Raw genomic sequence first — 19,046 nt, forward strand, 5'->3', positions numbered from 1 at the left:
CATTTTATAATCATAATTCAACACACCTATGGGTCTGTAGAAAGATGAATAAATTATTTTTTTAGCCTTCTCACCTTTCCATGACTCCAGGAGGCATGATCCTGAAGGTTCAAGTTCATTTGTGTATCCTATTTCTCCTCTAACATTGGATCCATGTACTTTCAGACTTCTGCAGGTATGACAAACACACCAGATGACTTCTCCCACCTGTGCTCCCAATGCTTCTTCTACTTCTTCTTTAGTTATGGGGCTTAACAATCTTTCCCTTGATCTTCCTGTATCTTGGGGATGGTTACCTTACATAAGAATTACACATGTTTTTTTCTTCAGCCATATTCTTACTGTTTTGAAATTTATATAATGCTTTGTAATTGTCTATGAATGTCTTCAACAGCTCTCTGAACCGTTTTTGGTTTTCCCATTCCACTATTGGCTAGTTTCATTCTCATACAGCTATTTGTCTATTTGACTAGTTGTCAACCAGGCTTATTAGACAACCTTACCCATGACAATGACAACAGCCTACTCTTAAAGCTTTCCCTTTTGCTTTCAACACCACAACAATGATCACTTCCCACTCAAGAGTTTCTAACCTTACCTTTGAGACAACATTCTTAAATATTTTAAGGATTTGGTGGAATAACTTATTATAGCAAACATTATTTTTTCTACAGCAGCAGAGAGACAAAAGAGAGACTTTGGAGTGATTAAGTATAATTTTTTTGCATTTTTTTGCCGCCTTTAGCTAATTCCACCAAAAATGCTGATTTTTTTAGAGTTTCTGTGATTTAAAAAGCTTGTTTCAGCTACATATTGTACTTATTTTACTGTCTGCACTTTATAGTTGGTACTAAGCTATCAGCCCTAGGGCCTATGCAAGCCTAGCCATAACAATTCCTTGGATATTTCTTCCCACAATATTTATTTCTCCAGGCCCCTGTCTAGCAGGGCGACTGACATGATCCCCGGGGTGAATTTCCTATCTCCCACCAATCATCAAGGTTCATTTTGAAGAGGGCCAAAGAGGCGCTCTGCTTGATATGTATGGGCAGTCTATTCCAGAGTATGGGGAATCTCTGGGTCAGGAACCTATCCCTCCAGCATGTTTTGTTCATTGTGATGACAAGAATTAGATCCCTAGAGTGTGTGGCTCTGAGGGATTGGGATTTCTTTAAGTGGAGCATGTCCAACAGCTCAGGGTTTGACATGGCCTTGTGTTAAGCAGAGATTGCCTCTGAGTAGACGATATGCCACAGAGTATAGCTGGATGTTTTTTAGACAGTCAGTATATGGCATCTGCTTTAGGCCTGTGATTCTTTTAGTGAGGTATTTCTGTGGCCTTTCAAGCTGTTGCAGATGTCTTGTGAGGTACATACCAAACTGGGCATTATACTCTATAATTGGTCTAATGAGGGATGAGTACAGTGGGACAATGACCTCTTTTTTCTGGATGAAAAGCCCTTAGTCATGAGGTGTGCCACATAGAAGGATTTTCTGACTGTTGTGGCAATGTGGTTATCGAAAGTGAGACCACTGTCCACCTGTGTCCCTAAGTCTCTCATCACACTTTTGATGTTTATTGTACTGCCACCTATGTGGTAATTCATGGGTACATTGTTTTTCCCAAAGGGGATAACTATACATTTCTTGGCATTAAGCTCGAGCCCATGGCTCTGGCACCAGGCATCTGTTTCTGTAAGGCCCTTTTGTAGAATATCCACATCATTTCGGGATTCAATAATGGCTCCCAGTTTGCAGTCATCTTCAAACTTTGTTAGCCAGAGTCCCTTAGTGTTGGCCTGTACTTCAGAGAAGTAGATGCCAAACAAGAGTGGTCCCAGGACTGAACCCTGAGGTACTCCACTTGTCACTTGTCTGGAGCTGGATTTGGAGTCGGCTACTTTTACTGTTTGGGTTCTGTCAGTAAGCCAGTTAGCAACCCATCGAGTGACGTAGGGATTTATGCCCAGCTTAGTAAGTTTATCTATGATTCCAGAGTGGGGGGTGGTGTCAAAGGCCTTGACGAGGTCCAGATAGGCTGTGTGGACTGCCTTACCCTCGTCCACAGCTCTGGAGACAGATTCGAAGAAGTCAATCAGATTCAGGAGACAAGATTGGCTCTTCACAAACCCAAACTGGGTGGGGTCTAGTGTTTGAAGGTTGCCAATGTCTTTGTTTATAAGTTCCATGATAATGCGTTCCATGCCCTTGCAAATCAGGCTTGTCAGACTGATGGGACGGTAGTTCCCGGGATCCAAGGTGGATCCTCCCTTGTGGAGCGGGATAACTGTAGCTGTACGCCACTCAGTGGGCATGAAGCCTGAGGTGAGGCTATGATTAAACATGACACTTAGGTGAGGTACCAGTTCATGTTGTAGTTCATGTAGTACACAGCCTGGGATGTCATCTGGTCCCATGGATGCTGTATTCTTAGCTTTGGAGAGTGCGGTTTGTACCTGTGTGGCCGTGATTATCGGAATTTGGCAATCTTTTGGTATTGAGATGGGCCCTTTAGGGGGTGAGAGTGGGGTGAAGTTGGCAGTAAATCGATCTGTCAGGATATTGGCAATATACTTGGGATCAGTATATTTAATGCCAGCAGATCTGAGCATTGCCATTTAGATTTTTGACATAACTATAGATTGCCTTGTGGTTGTCTTTGGAATCTTTGGCAATTTTATTTTCGTAACTAGCTTTTGAGGATTTTATGCAAAGTTTTTTAGGTGTTTAAATTACTGTGCATTTAAAGTGTTTTTTGATTGTATCTGCTTTATTTTCTGAAAAAAAAAATACTTGTATTTCCGCCTTTCTAAGCTAGTATAGTCCAGTTTTCAGGTTAGTGCTGAATTCAGGGCTGCGTTTGCCCATACCTTACTTGGATAGAAGGAAGTTTCTCTGTTCACCTGTGAGAGGAGGGAGCTTTGAGCAACCTATCTGTCCCTGGAGGAGTGGTTTCAGCCTAGAAATTAGTAGTTTATTGGCCATTTTGGGCTAATATCGCTTTCATTTCCCTGCTATAAAACCCGCATTAGAATGGCTTTGCGAGCCGGGCAGCACCGGTTAGCTAGGGTATAACTATTCCCATCTCCAAAAAGTCTACTCTTTAATTTTTCCCTTTGAACTAGACAAACTTTCAACTTAAGTACTCAAACCATTACCTTCTCTGCCTGGCACTTGCTCAAAATCTATAGCAAGCACTAATAAACCTTAGCACTAGACCACCCTAAACTGTAGAGAAGGACAAGGCTCTCTGTTCGACCTTACCAGGCAATCAGTAAAAGTGTTCACAGTACCTATCCAGGCATGTCCAAAGGGCAGTTTCAGGTGTACTCTCTGGTCCAACTGGTGAATTTGGGCATTTTGAGTCAATGTTACAACTGCCTCATGTACACAGATAACCCTTTCCTCCTACCACCAAACACTAATACATGCAAATGATGTAATTATACAGCCAAACTGGAGCCTAGACTCTCTCAACCCAAGACTGGACCAGTCAAGAGGAGAAGGGAATTACTTGCATCACACCACCAGTCTCACATAGACCTTTGAAACCAGCACTGGCAAAAAACACACATAAATACATGAAAACATACTCTGGGGCTCTAAATATAAATCAGCAAAAGCAGCAGAGACCTCCAAAGCAAACATCCAAGAAACCTCCACCCCCCAACACAAACCATGAAATACATACTTCACAACACCAGTGTGCCACTCAATCACAGCCCTTAAAGCAAAATAACATAACCAACACACTAGTAATAGGTGACTCTATAGTCAGGCATACTGATGTCCTACTCACTAGGCTGAACAAGGAGAAGTTACTTTAAACTTCTTCTTTCATTAGTTTACACTGACTAAGCAGCAAAAGTGTTGCTTAGCCAGCGTAAAATAATGACAACCCTTATGTTTATTACACTGCGAGGTCCACGGCAGCTGAACAGTCACTCCTGGCATTGGTGAGAACAGAATACAAATTTTCGGAGAATGTCCAGATTTTTGCCTTATAAGTTAGTCTGCACTCAGAACAGAAATTGTTTTGCTGTGGAATGACTACAGACTTCAGTCACAAAACAATGACATACATTTGAGTTGTACACGTATTATCTCTCCGCTAGTGCATGCAAACACAAATCTTGAGATGTGAGCAACTAAATTTATATGAGCAATATTTAAAATGTGACTGTATGTCAGATTAGTTTTAGCTTGTCCCGTTTGCTTGCACTAAGAAACACAAGCATTACACAGATGCAAGAAAAAAAAAACGATGCTACCCAATTGTCAAAGTCTACAGGGACGGAACTATTAAGGCATTATCAGCAATGAAAAATTAAAGCATTCACATTAGGGAAGGTTACTTACTCAATAAACTTAACTAGAGCAGATCCATATAAGTTTATGCAGCAGAAAGGGGAAGCTTATCTATTTGAGAGAAAAAATATGTCAAACTGTAGAACGCTGGCTCCACGATAAGCAAATAGAAAACTAATCCTTCAAGAAAATCGTTGCGTCTGGCAACCATACTTAGGAGAATAGTTCTGAGAGTAGTTCAGGATCGCATTTTTATTGGATGCTGAAGACACTGTTAACAAATACAATGCATATTCAATTAATGGAGGCGTTTCCTGGGCGAAAGGAATGAGGAGGCCTGTGTGCGGGTGGTTCTTTGCCAACAACAGAGGAAAGAGTGGAAAATAGTAAAGGGCGTTATTACTAAGCCGTTCCAGCACCCCTACAGTTTCAACAGCTCTGAGAGATTGTAATACGCTTAAAGATGACTCACTGTACCTGAGCTGTAACGACAGGTGGTGAAAGAAGCATTCAAAATCGGGATTTAATTCAGCAGACTTTTTTCAGTGGTATCATCAAAAGATAGGGAAGAAAAGCATTTTGGAACTGAGGAAACAAGCAAGCATCTAACCTTTTATTTACCATGGATATCTGAGACGTGGGCGTGGCCATGTGAAACAGGCACATTGTGGTCAGGAAATATGCATGATTGACAGCCATGTAGATTTCAGAGTGCTGTGTGCATAGAGCATGCATTCATTATTGATTATGAAATAACTGCCATTATACAACGACCCCCCATTAATATTCAAAAACGTGCACGCTGATTGGTCAGCGTGCACGTTGTAAATCTGAGTTATAGTAATGGAAAAAGGTACGGTCGCCCAGACTTTTTCCATTAATGTAACTCTTACAGCAACACTATCTCACTATGTTAAACGAGTTTAACATAGCGAGACAGCTTTAAAAAAGCAATGGAGATTCTCCGTTGCTTTTTTTTAAAGCTGTCTCGCTATGTTAAACCCATTTAACATAGCGAAACAGTTTGTAAAAAGCAACGGAGATCTTGCTTTCTCCGTTGCTTTTTTCAAAACTGTCTCACTATGTTAAATGGGTTTAACATAGCGAGACAGCTTTAAAATAAGCAATGGAGATTCTCCGTTGCTTATTTTAAAGCTGTCTCGCTATGTTAAACCGATTTAACATAGCGAGACAGTTTGTAAAAAGCAACGGAGATCTTGCTTTCTCCGTTGCTTTTTTCAAAACTGTCTCGCTATGTTAAATGGGTTTAACATAGCAAGACAGCTTTAAAATAAGCAACGGAGACTCTCCGTTACTTTTTTTAAAGCTGTCTCTATGTTAAATCCATTTAGCATAGCAAAACAGTTTGTAAAAAAGCAACGGAGATCTTGCTTTCTCCATTGCTTTTGCCCACAGCTCTGATGTACTGCGTAGGCATACGCATGTGCAGCACATCAGAACTGCTGCAGAATACCAGACAGCTGCGGAAGGGCAGCAAGGAGGCATTATACAATGCCATTATTTAAGAAAAGTAATTTTTTTTTCTTAAATAATGTCATTGTATAATAGCAATAACCCACTTCTGGGTGTGGGTAAAGCTGGATTTACCCACGGTTGGCTTTGTTTGGCCACTCGGGCTTCACCCTCATGACCAAACCACACTAATCATGGGTAAATCCAGCATTACCCACACCCAGGAGTAGGTTATTGCTATAGTAGTATGGCGATAGTATAGTGTACTGGCTCACCAGATACGCAGTAGCGAGCACCACCCAAAACCCTCCCCAGTTATATGTCAGTTGGAAGTATTCAATATTCATCCGGTGTGAATGAATATTTATTCTGTTTCCGAACTGTACGATGCCACATTTTTTTATATATATGCTAAACATGAAATGACAGCAGGTTTTGAAAACACAGATTAGAAGTATGAAAAACCACAAACAGCAACCCAGCAACTCCTCAGAAGGAATTTATTTATTTGTTTTTCAACTTACTTTGTTTGCGGTGGTCTTTTACAGATTAGAAGTATGCCTGTAATCATATTTATATCTATAAACAGCAACACTGCAGTAGTGTACATCTTAATTTATGTCACTTTGAGATGCATTCTGCACACTGGCACCTGTTTTTTTACCATTATATTAAAGATCTGAAGTAGTTAACTTCATTTGTCCATCAACCTGTGGTATTGGATCCGAGCTGGCAGCTTCAAACAGCTAAGGTCCGAGCTCCAAGCTTGTCCCCCTTACCCATAGTCCCCTGCTAACCCTTCCTGTCTTCAGATCTCGTTTGCCGTGCTTCAGTTCAGCAGCTTGATTGAGCTTCCAGGCATGTATAGTCCAGTTTCTGTGAGAAAAATCTTTCTTTTTTATTCTAACTTGTTAAAAATATTGGTGTGTGCGCTTCCCCTAGTGTTTTGGGTTTATTTGTAAAATTGTGTAGTTAATCTTAACTGTTTTTCAGTTAGTTTGTCCTCCACCTGTGTGTTCATGGAGGCGTGTTTGTGTTGGGCCTAGTACTTATATTTTTCTTTCCTAAGTATGTCTGAGGCCCCTAAAGCCTTTTTTTCTAAATGCACTGAGTGTGGCCATAAGCTGTCCCCAGCAGATGGCCACACTCGGTGTGTTATTTGCCTTGGGGTTGACCACCTCTCTTCAGGCTGCACTTCAACCCCAGGGCTTTGAGGGATAGGAGATCGAAGTTGGTCTTGGCAGGACTGTTGCCCTCGGATCCGACTTCGGTCTCCTCTCCCTCTGTGGCACCTGCCACGGCTGCGACAGTGCCACCCCCCATCTCTGCTCCCCTGGCTGGGACTCACTCTCCCACCGCTGGCCAGGAGGAGAGGGAAGCTAGGAGGGAGCGCAAGAAGGACAAACATCACAAGCGGTGGACCGAGTCTTCCTCCTCGGCCCTGCCAGCCAAGCAAGCGGCTTCTCCTAGGGCCTCCGGGCCTTCTCCTTCCCGGCTCCATTCTCCCTGTTTTTCTCCGGAGCCAGACGAGGAGGAGGCCCTGTCACCTTCGAGGTCATCGAGGCGGCACTCCCATCCCACCTCGGTGGCCTCCTCTAGGTCGACTAGAAGCATATCCGATGCAGACATGGACCGGATGATGCGTAGGTTCCTCCAGGCCCAGCTGCAAATGGGAGTGCTCTTGCCTCCCTCCCCCCTCTGGGGGGGGAGCTCGACCCCTTTTTTCACCCCAATAGCTCCTTCCCCGACCCACGTCTGGGGTTCGGAGCCTTCGGAGCTGAGTAGCGTCAGAGCCGGTGTCGGCTCCAATAGTACCTTGTACTTCAGCGCCGACAGCACCCTCGAGTTTGTCAGGTCCCTTTTCGGATCCAAGCTCTCGGAGCCAAGATCAGCTGAGCTTCGGATCCGGAGGTGTCAGTGTGTCTTTGGCTCCATCTCGGTCGGAGCATACTGGCCCTTCGGATCCGACTGCTTCGGCGCCAGCTCCGATCCATGCATCGGATCTGAGGGGACTGCTCTCGGATCCCAGGGAGAGCAGCTCCCCTTCGGTGTTTGATGTTGTGGAGAGGGTCTATCGAGAGAATCGAGACCCCAGGCTTCTGCTACGGCTCCACCCTGCACTCCATCTCAGACGGGCCTACTTTCCATCACCCGGCCCCAGGGACAGCCTGCACCTACATCCCAGATAGTTTCCTTGGAGGAACAGGATGTGGTCGGTGAGGCCTCTTCGGATAGCCCCCCGCCCCCCGAGGAGGTCCCTCACAAATGTAAGTGCAAGAGGAGGCACTTGGACTCACCTGAGTCCTTGACAACAGATACAGATTTGGAGGAAGGGGAAGGTTCCCCAAGGTCACCCCCCCAAAGACGTCTCCTTCGGAGACATCATGGAAATGCATCGAATTAGAGGGGGGGTGGTCCACCCAAAAACCTTCCTCGGATGAGTCTGTATTTCTGGAGGCATTTGATGCAGGCCCATCTACCTCTTGGGTGTCCCCTCCCGCCGACCCCCTGCTAGACCTGATTACTACCAGGGCATGGAAGGAGCCGGACACTGTGGAGCCCATTCCCAAAAGGTCTGATAAAATTCTTAGCCCCCCTTCCGATAGAACTTGCTGGAACAAGGGTGTCCCTGTAGATGCCATGTTGGTGGCGGCCACCACTAAAAAGGAACTGGCCCAGGAGAGTTCCTCTGTCCATCTTCCAGACAAGGAGTCTCGAACGATGGACCGTTTGGGGAAGCGGATGTTCAATTCAGCCACTTTCTCGGTAAGGTCGCTGAATTATATGGCACACATGATACGACTCCAGCGGGATCTCATCAAAGAATATGCCGGGTCACCCCCAGAGTCCATGTCGGCAGAGGATAAGAAAGTATTCTCTACCCGAATGGCCACTCTCAAATCCATTTCTAACACCTCTATGCTTCTCCTCTCTCATGCCACGGAAGGAGCTGCTAGAGCTAGCAGAGCGGGCATTGTCTTACAATGGCATGCTTGGCTCCGCCATTGTGATTTTACGGAACCCTTCAAGGCATCTTTCGCTAATGCCCCGTTTGACGGTTCTTCCCTCTTTGGCAAGACCGTACGCGACATGCTGGTCCAGAGCGAAAAAGACGGGAAGATGTTGTCTGCCGTCAGTGTCCGCTTCTCTGCTCCCCAGAGGTCCTTCACTAGAAACCAAAAGGGATTGAAGAAGATGTGGTTCCGGAAATCACAACAGTCCCGTTTCGCTCCGGACCTCTCATCCTTCAGAGGCAGAGGAGGACATGGTGGACGCCGGCCCAGAAGCAGAGGGGGACCGAAGAATTTCGGGTCGAGAGAACCTTTTTATGATCGGCCCACACAGCAACCCTGAAGGGTTACCCGACTGCTCTAGTTTGGAGGCAGTCGGGGGGCATTTCTCGAGGCACCTAGCTATGTGGGAGTCCATTACAACAGATCGCTGGGTGCTCCCAAACCCCGGAGCCTCTCCGATATCCAACCCAATCAAAGGGAGGCAGCAGAAATCCTCCAGCTGCTAGAAAAAAGAGCAATCCAGCACATCCCCCCAGACCAATCCGGATCAGGCTTTTACTCCAGGTTCTTTTTGGTGCCAAAAAAGATGAGGGACCTAAGACCAATCCTCGATCTTTCCTTCCTAAACCTGTCAGTGGCCAAAGAAAAGTTCCGGATGGTCACCATTCAATCCATTCTCCCACTCCTGCAGGAGAACGACTGGATGTGCTCCATAGACCTCAAGGACACGTATTACCACATTCTGATGGACAGGCAATCCAGAAGGTTTCTCCGCTTCCAGCTAGGAGCCAGCCACTACCAGTTCAGGGTCCTCCCCTTTGGTCTCACCACAGCCCCCAGGGTGTTCAACAAAGTGTTAGCGGTGGTAGCGGCCCACTAGAGGCTTCAGGGAATACAGGTCTTTCCATACCTAGACGACTGGCTCCTGCCCACCCTCACCAGACATCTACTATGCTCAGCCAGAGATTATTTCCTCCATCTGGCTTCCCGACTGGGAATCACAATCAATCTCAAAACATCTTCTCTCCAACCAACCCAGGTCTTAGACTTCATTGGAGCCAGATTGGACACAAATCTTCTGCAGGTCTTTTTGACTCCGGATGGACTTCGGACCCTGAAGCTCCACGTACTAGCTCTCCTGCACTACCCGGCTCCTCCAGCGGAATTGGTCCTGAGGGCTCTAGGCTCTATGATCGTGACTATCAATCTATTGTGCCTGAACATGAGAGTACTGCAATGGACCCTACAGGTCCAGCGGTCCATTCTACAACATCCACTGTGTTCACCCATTCCCATCAGCAGGGTTTGCAAGAAAGCCCTACTCTGGTGGCTCCAGTCTGCGGACCTCCAGAAAGGCCGTTCATTCTCTATGCCTCCCCCGCTTGCCACAGTGACCACGGACGCTTCTCGCCTTGGGTGGGGGGGCACTGTATGGGCAGAACTGTCCAAGGCACGTGGTCCCAATCAGAGACCTTGTTGCACATCAATGTCCTAGAGATGAGGGCGGTGCTTCTGGCATTGCAAGCACTCCAAGCCCTTCTTCCCTTGGGAACTATTGCAATTCAGACAGACAACATGTCAGTCGTCTGGTATATCAACAAGCAAGGGGGAACCAAGTCCTACCCACTTTGTCGAGAGGCCATGAGAGTTTGGGACTGGGCGATCTCCACCAACCGCTTTCTCATAGGAACGCACATTCCGGGTCGGTCGAACATCTTGGCAGACAGGCTGAGTCAAACCATCCTCTCACCATACAAGTGGTCTCTGAACCCGAGGGTGGTGAAGCAAATTTTCCTCAAATGGGGTCAACCTTGCTGCGATCTCTTCGCATCTCCTTCGAACGCAAAGTGCAGCGACTACTTAGCTCTAATTCTCCCACCGAGGGAATCCCCCAGAGACACTCTGGTGCATGTTTAGCCATCCGGTCTACATTATGCTTATCCTCCTCTTCCCCTAGTGTTGAAATTCTTACAGAAAGCACGTCGATTGGGGAGCAGAGTGATCCTCATAGCCCCATTCTGGCCTCGTCAAGCGTGGTTCCCTTGCCTGTGGTCTCACCTAGTGAACCCCCCATGGGTTCTAGATCCCACTCCAGATCTGATCTCCACCCGCTAGGGTTGACAACCCCCAAACCTGGACAATCTCAAGCTCACAGCTTGGTTGATCCAGTTCCAGTGATAGCTAGGACTCCCGGTATCTTGTCATCTGTTAAGGCTATTTTAGTAGCCGCTCATAAGCCTTCCACGAGGAAGGTTTATAGTAGTAGGTGGAAACATTTTTCAATCTGGGTGGAATGCAGAAACTTAGACCCCTTTACAGCTCTGTTACCAGTAGTGCTAGAATTCTTATCAACCTTATTCGACCAAGGTGCTAGCTCCTCTATGGTCAAAGTCCAATTAGCTGCAATCTCCCACTATCATGTGGGAAATGGTCTCGGCCCCCTGGCCTCTTCCAAATTATGTAAGACCTTTTTAAAAGGCACCTTCCTCTTGAGACCTCCTGTTAAAGATCCAGTTCCTCCATGGGATTTAACTCTTATTCTCCAATCTCTGACAGCCCCTCCGTTCGAGCCAGCAGCCTGGGTGGACCTAAAATTTTTACCCTGGAAGACGGCCTTCCTTATTGCCATCACTTCGGCTAGAAGGGTTTCAGAACTTCAAGCCCTTTGCGCCAAACCACCATACATAAAGATAGAGTCTCCCTCAGGACCAATCCTTCCTTTTTGCCCAAAGTTGTGTCGGAACCCAACATCAACCAATCCATTAATTTACCAGTATTCTTTCCAAATTACCAGAACAAAGGTGAATATAAGTTACATTCCCTGGACGTACACAGGCAATTAAGATTTTATCTGGACAGGCCCGCTGGTCACAGGAAATTAGACCAGCTCTTTGTATCCTTTGCGAAACCCTCTTTGGGAAAACCAGTATCGAAAGTTACATTGTCCAGATAGATTTCCCAATGTATCTTACTAGCATATCAAAGTTCTGGTCGACCCGAACCTGAAGGAGTCCACGCTCATTCTACTCGATCAATTTCCACCTCTGCTGCTTTTTGGTCCAGAGTTTCCTTGGATGACATTTGCTCAGCAGCCACTTGGGCTTCATCTCATATGTTCATTAACCATTACAAGTTGGACATAATTTCCAGAGGGAGAGCATCCTTCGGCTCCGCAGTGCTCCAGAATATCCTTCCTTAAGGACCTCCCAAGGTTTGTGTAGCTGGGGACTCTGTACCACAGGTTGATGGACAAATGAAGTTAACTACTTCAGATAAAGAAGTTATGTACTCACCATAACGTTCCATCTGAGTAGGTAATCTTTATTTGTCAGCAACTGACCCTCCCTCCATCCCCCTAACCTATAGTGCATACTAGAAGGATTCCTAGCCCTTCTTTCCAGATAAATTAGGTTAGGATTTACAGGTGACTCCTGTGTTATAATACTCTGTATCGCTAAACAAACTCGATCTGAGGACAGGAAGGGTTAGCAGGGGACTATGGGTAAGGGGGGAGGAGCTTGGAGCTCGGATCTTAGCTGTTTGAAGCTGCCGGCTCAGATCCAATATGGATCCGATACCACAGTTTGCTGACAAATGAAGATTACCTACTCAGATGGAACGTTATGGTGAGTATATAACTTCTTTTTTTCCATAATCGATGCCAAATTTAGACTTCTTGCTACAGTGGCAGTGTTGCTTTTGAAATCCTGTGTGACAGCACCCCGACACCCACCCACACCAACACTCACACACACAACAACAGAACCAGTAGGTCCTACGACCATGGATAAATTATGTTAAAACAATGTCAAAAGAAGAGCACGTCTCACTTTCGTAACTAATACAGAAATACCTGCACATTTCAACAAATGTTTAACAAAGATGGATACAGCAGTGGTCATGTAGCAACCCAAAGGTCCGGCCTTTACTTGGCTCTTAATACTTGCACTTATTTCTGATTGTATTTCATGGTGCTCTCAAAACCGTGTATTTTTGCTACTGTGTTTCCACATCCTGCCAATGCCCATGAAATGAAAAGCTTAAGTCAGCAGTTAAAACTGCTTCTACAGAAAACGTATTAAGGCAGACTTCCTTTAACTAGAAGAGCTACATTGAAGCTATACAGCCGACACGAACCACTTCACAGCTTAAAACGGAATGAGAGGGATTTCAGTCTTGGTGTGTTACGATCAAAACATGATTAGTTATGATTATGAATAAAACACAACACCCAGTCTAAAGATTAAGCTTTACGTAGTCTACAGAAGTTACGACTGCGTGAAGTAATATAAACCAAAACCGAGATCCAGACCCAAGGGTTACATTCGTTACATTAATTGTATGCATGATGTCACTGCCTAATATGAATGGCACGTCCCTCGTTTCATACAGCAATAACCCACGCCTGGGTGTGGGTAATGCTGGATTTACCCACGGTTGGTGTGGTTTGCCCTCGGGACCAAACAAAGCCAACCGTGGGTAAATCCAGCATTACCCACACCCAGAAGTGGGTTATTGCTATTATACCATGACATTATTTAAGAAAAGAAACTATTACTTTTCTTAAATAATGGCATAGTATAATGCCTGTTTACTGCCCTTCCGCAGATGTCTGGCATCCGCGGCAGTTCTGATGTACATCAGAGCTGTGGGCAAAAGCAACGGAGAAAGCAAGATCTCCGTTGCTTTTTTTTTTTTTTACTGTTTTCGCTATGTTAAATGGGTTTAACATAGCGAGACAGTTTTAAAATAAGCAACGAAGATGTCCGTTGCTTATTTTAAAACTGTTTCGCTATGTTAAACCCATTTAACATAGCGAAACAGTAAAAAAAGCAACGGAGATATTGCTTTCTCCGTTGCTTTTTTTTTTAAACCTGTCTCGCTATGTTAAATGGGTTTAGCATAGCGAGACAGCTTTAAAATAAGTAACGGAAATCTCCGTTGCTTATTTTAAAACTGTCTCGCTATGTTAAACCCATTCAACATAGCGAGACAGTGTTGTAAAAGTAGAGTTACACTAATGGAATAAAGTCCGGGCGACCGGACCTTTTTCATTAGTATAACTCGAGTTACAATGTGCACGCTGGCCAATCAGCGTGCACGTTTTGGGGGGGGGGGGTCATGGAATAATATGCAACTTTTCACACCCATCACCGGTTATGTCCGCTCCTGCGCAGAACTGAAGGCTAGCACTGCGCTGTCGTTGTTAGATTTGAAAACAAACACTATAGCTAGTAAGGACTGAGTAACACAGTTGAGTGGCATTTATTAAGACAGTACCGTGATAGGTAAGTCTTTTTATTTATGGATATGCGCTGCTTGTTATGTCGAAGTTCTTCCTTGGCAGTAACGATTCACAAGGTGTGGATAAAATAATAAAATACTTCATCTTCTAAGGCGTGATGCAGCAGTTAGTGTTGCCGCCGGTTAGAAATGGGTTCTCCCTTTTGATTCTCGGTTGGGGTGCCCGCTTGTATGTCCTTTCGCATGCTGAAGGTGGATTGGGCACTTGGCATTCGGCACCGTAAAAAAAAAAACACTTGTTCTGCGGGCTGTTGGGGACGGTTTCTGGTTCTTTCGAAGGAAAAAAAAACTGCTGATTTCACAACGTGGATCTTGTTTGTAGCATTATGCAGTATCAGATATCAGGAGTTGCAGCGCTTTCTCTGGCATGCATACTCCCTTGTACTACCTTCACACCACCAGCATGAATTTTAGAATAAAATGGTTATTGCAACTGTAATAGCATTTGTATTGAATAATGTTTGCACTGCGGGCGTCTCTATTCAGTTTTACCATAAATAATTGTTATACTGAACTTTAGAAAATCTGTGTGCATGTGAGTTCATATGTGCGGCCAACATTTGTGTAGGTCTTAGTGTTTTTATATCTGTTTATAAGCATACACCTTAAATGCAAAGTTTCTGTATGATGTATGAATGCAGACACTGTCTTAAAACTCGCCTGTTGAACTTGCTTCCTTCAATAGCAATTGTGTATCTTGCACGACTTTGAAATAGTAAAGGAAGAGACTGGTTTGCATCAAAAATGTGTTTTTTAATTATCCAATGTAATAACGATGCAATAGATAGATATAAAACAATTTAACCAAAGCAGCATCTTACTGATTCCCATTGCACTTGCTTTCTGCTAATGGTAAACTACATCAGAGTTTTGCCAAGGCTCTTTGTATTATAGTTAACAGCTAATAAATCGTGCTTCTGAATACTTGTGCTGTTACTTGCTTACTGTACTTCATTAACACCAATGTATAATTCTGTCTTATGTGCTTTACATTTTAGTCAAGCTATCAGCATATGTCTTACTACATTTCGAAGTTTGTTTCTTATAGCATGTCTCCTTGTTTGGGGTATTTGCTGACATTATGTTTGAATTGTTTTGGGAGTAACCATTTGAAATATTGGAACCTGCTAGAGTAAGCCCTAAAACACTGAGACTGGACAAAAAAACGGATTTATGTATGTCAAGTCCTTGATAGCCATTTCTTGGAATATTTCTTCTTCTCCGATGTATGGTGATCTTCTATAAGTTTGGAGATGGGTAGGCTTGCCCCCCCCCCCCCCATCAAGGATGCAGGGGGACTTGCCCCCATTCTAAAAAAAGAAGTTAAAAGGAGATTCACTGTTCTCCTGGGTTTTTGATTGGATTTTTTTTTTTTTTGGTCTGCCAGCACTCAGTGTTCCCAGTGCCCATATTTCAATAATGGAGCCATTTTTTTGCTTGTATTTGTTGTTTGGGTGCAGGTTCTGGCTGAAAAGAGCCAAGAGACCAGCTCCCGTACCCACTAAACAAATGGTTAAAAAAAAACAAATTTAGCATCCCATTTTCTAAATGCAATAATGCCCTCCAAGCCGTTACAGGAAAGCAAATGGATACAGGCCCTCAACCTGCAGCATCTAGTTTCACAACACCCTCAGGGGGTCAGTTGTTACATTGTAAGTCACTGAAACAACTTTAGTCACAAAGGCCTTCCATACACCAGCTCTTAAAAAGCCAGAATTAGTGAGACAAAACATAAATAATAAATATAACTAAAGCGGTACAGTGGATGTCAAAAGTGTACACACCTGTTGGTTTTTGTGATGTAAAAAAATGAGACCACAATAAATCACTTCAAAACTTTTCCCACCTTTAATGTGACCTATAACTTGTACAATTCAATTGAAAAACAAATCTGTTAGGGGAAAAATATAAACAATAAAAAACATACAATAAGCTGGTTGCATAAGTGTGCACACTGCTTTTTTCAAAATAAACAGCAGCTAAGAATTTTGGTGTTATTAAAAACAGTAACATTGGGAAATAATCTTCAGTACTTTCTAGCCCTTTACAAACAACGTACGATGCTGTGAAATACAACTCCCTAGAGCAGTTTTTGACTTAACCAAAGTTTTTTTTCAAACATTCTTCCACTTTGGGCCATCATATAAACTGCAGGAACATTGTATGCAGTGATCTGTCGCTCTTTTTTTCTAAAGAGATTTTTCTGTAAATCTTAGAGGTTCACATTTCAGAGCTATCGGTTGTCACCCTGTCCAGCTGTAGTAAAAGTACTTTAGAACCATGTACTTGTTTATAGTATTTATTGTTATTAACGCTGGTACATGCTACTGTTAGTCTTCCTTGTATAAACTTGATACGTTATTTTTATGATCTCATGATCTCACTGTCAGTTTTTTTTTTTAAGCAGAACACCAAATTTATTGGAAGGAGATCACACCCGAATTTCACAGTAGGTTCATAAACAATGTTTCAAGATTAACTTTCATAAAAAACGTATTTGTAAACTGTTTAGCTCATGTTACATTACTGGTGGATAGGATGTGTTAGTCTTGTTACAGTGCTACATATGATTAATGTGGCAGTTTCATATTCTTGGGGTAAGAATCTCAAGTACATTGTCACTTGAGTGCATTCGTTTTCTTTCCTGCTTTGCACTGAAAGATGAACAGGTTTTTGCCCTATTTCTGCTTATGACGCTTAAACTTAGTTTCGTGATGCATGCTTCGGTGGTGCTGCCTAGACTGAACTAGTTCTGTTGCGCTGTTATCTATCACAGTTCTTTGCTTTGAAAATAAAGTTGATGCAGAAAAAATTAGCTGTGTTGTCTATTTATGCATGTTATCTTTGGCAAAAGTTTTGTAATGTGAATTATTACTAGTGGATGCAATTAAGGTAAAATCAATCAAGAGTCTGATTCAGACTTGGTGGTTCACTGTTTCAAGACACACTCGGACTTTTTTGAGATCACAGTGCAAAAGTGAAATGGGATGATAATAAAACACTGGGAAAAGGTGACCAATTTGGTAGAAACGCTGGTTATGTCAAACTCCTTATGTGGAGTTATTGTTTGCTTTTAATTAGCAGTGTTACACTGAAAACATTACCCACATCTACAGTCTTATGTCTGCTCTAGCAACATTTTAGCTTATGTTTCCCTTTACAGCCTATACCGAAATGTAACTGTTTTTTGTGAAGTGCTTGGTTCAGACAATGAAACAGTTGAATTTGAAATGGATTTCAGTTCAGTGAAGTTCTTCATTCCCGTAGTCTCAATCATGTATATGTTCTGTCTTGGCATTATGGTCCCAGTCCTACTCTCATCTACATCATCATTTTTTTTTCTGCTCAGCCATAGAGAGCTGTTTGTTCCATGTATCTTCGGCAACCCCCAGCACATACAGACATACACACACGCTCATGTGTTTTTTTTTTTTTTTTCTTCTGTTTCTTTTCCACATTCATATCTCTCAATTTTGGAAGTTTATCCTGTGATCTACAAGAACGCTAACCATCACAAAAATATTTAATCAATGAATCGGGATAAATTCTTAAATTGCACATGAATAACGTAACTGGTTCATACTGCCTAATTTATTACTTTCTAATACTGTCGCACCCAAATCAAAAAAATTATCTGCGTCTCTGCACTGTCAATCTAGAGCAGATTTCATTAGGCAAAACTCCGTCTCCCTTTAGATGTCTCAACATTAACATTTAAAGTATTCTGCAATGAGGCAGAGTAGAAATGTAAACAAAATGAAAAATGTAAAATGTCAAAAAATGTTAGTTACAGGACTAAGTCAAATACTATGTTAAGACTCGCTAGTAAAAGTAAAAACAAAAAATGTAAAATGTCAAAAAATGTTAGTTACAGGACTAAGTCAAATACTATGTTAAGACTCGCTAGTAAAAGTAAAAACAAAATCTATCATACTATTTATATTTCATAATTTTTCTGGTATGTCTGTAGTTGTTGCCTACGTACTCTATTACTCTCTCTTTCTTCAGTGACATATGCCTATTTGTTACCAGTGACAATATGGCCACTGACCTGGGCAACAGCTGAGCAGGGGGCGTCATCATCTAGGCACACAAAATGTGTTTTATTCAACCATCCACAGGCCATCAGCCTCCCATGCAGACTATTGCCCTCCCATCCACAGGCCGTCAGCCTCCCATGCAGACTATTGCCCTCCAAGTTGCTTGCCAGTCTCATGCAACAAACCATACTGGTGAGTCACCTGAGGCCCCACAGGAGAAATCTCATGTCCTCATATTCCTCACCTGCGACCTTAGACATCCAGCGGCTCACCACTCCCTTGCTGCTGCCCCTCACCCCTTATCTGTTAAAGGGCTCCCAAAAAATCCATAAGTAATGTAGACAACTGGGCATTTTCTAATTAAGCCCTAACCCTGCCCACTTCAGTTACCAGAAGGGCCTCCTACCCTCCTTACTTTGCATGCATGTTCCCAGACAAATACAGAGGGAATTATCGCCGGTTTGGGAGCAGAAAGCCTACGTCCCCAGTCATAGCCGCCGTTAGGCATAGGCCAACTAGGCATTTGCCTAGGGTGCTGCTCTAGCATGGGCGCTATTCTACTATTTATTTTAGGTAGGTAGACCAGGATGGGGGCACTGGGTGGTGTGGTGGATGTGCCATGGAGCCCTTTTGCCTAGGGCACCAGTTGACCTAAGGCCACTCCTGTCCCCAGTATGCGTCTTTGTTGCTGACAAGTCTTCACTTGCTAGCAGCAAGCAGTGAGCCACACCTGCAATCCCTCTCTTCAGGATGGGCAAGCCAGGGTCAGCAAAATAATTTTCAATAACAGTGATGTTAGATCTCCACTGTTGTGTTACCTTGAAGTAAGTATATTTAACTCTGAGGGTTGTGGGGGGTGCATCACATGGGGTGGGTGCAGGGGGGCTTGCCTCCTTGAAAAAAGGCT

The 19,046-nt window shown here is 43.7% G+C and overlaps 1 protein-coding gene across 2 annotated transcripts in view; it reads left to right on the forward strand.

Annotated features, from left to right (window-relative positions):
* The first annotated feature begins 13,985 nt into the window (after positions 1-13,985).
* The window catches only part of LOC122799937 (CD276 antigen-like), a 200,020-nt gene continuing 194,959 nt past the window's right edge, over positions 13,986-19,046 (forward strand). The window contains exon 1 of one of the 2 annotated variants that reach the window (XM_044069344.1): positions 13,986-14,083. The gene's annotated coding sequence lies outside the window, so the exon portion shown is untranslated. The remainder of the gene's footprint in view (positions 14,084-19,046) is intronic. The other variant, XM_044069345.1, reaches the window with a different exon arrangement.

The sequence above is a fragment of the Protopterus annectens genome, chromosome 4.part0 (genome assembly GCF_019279795.1).
Source record: "Protopterus annectens isolate FY-2018-M chromosome 4.part0, PAN1.0, whole genome shotgun sequence".
Taxonomy (NCBI): domain Eukaryota; kingdom Metazoa; phylum Chordata; order Ceratodontiformes; family Protopteridae; genus Protopterus; species Protopterus annectens.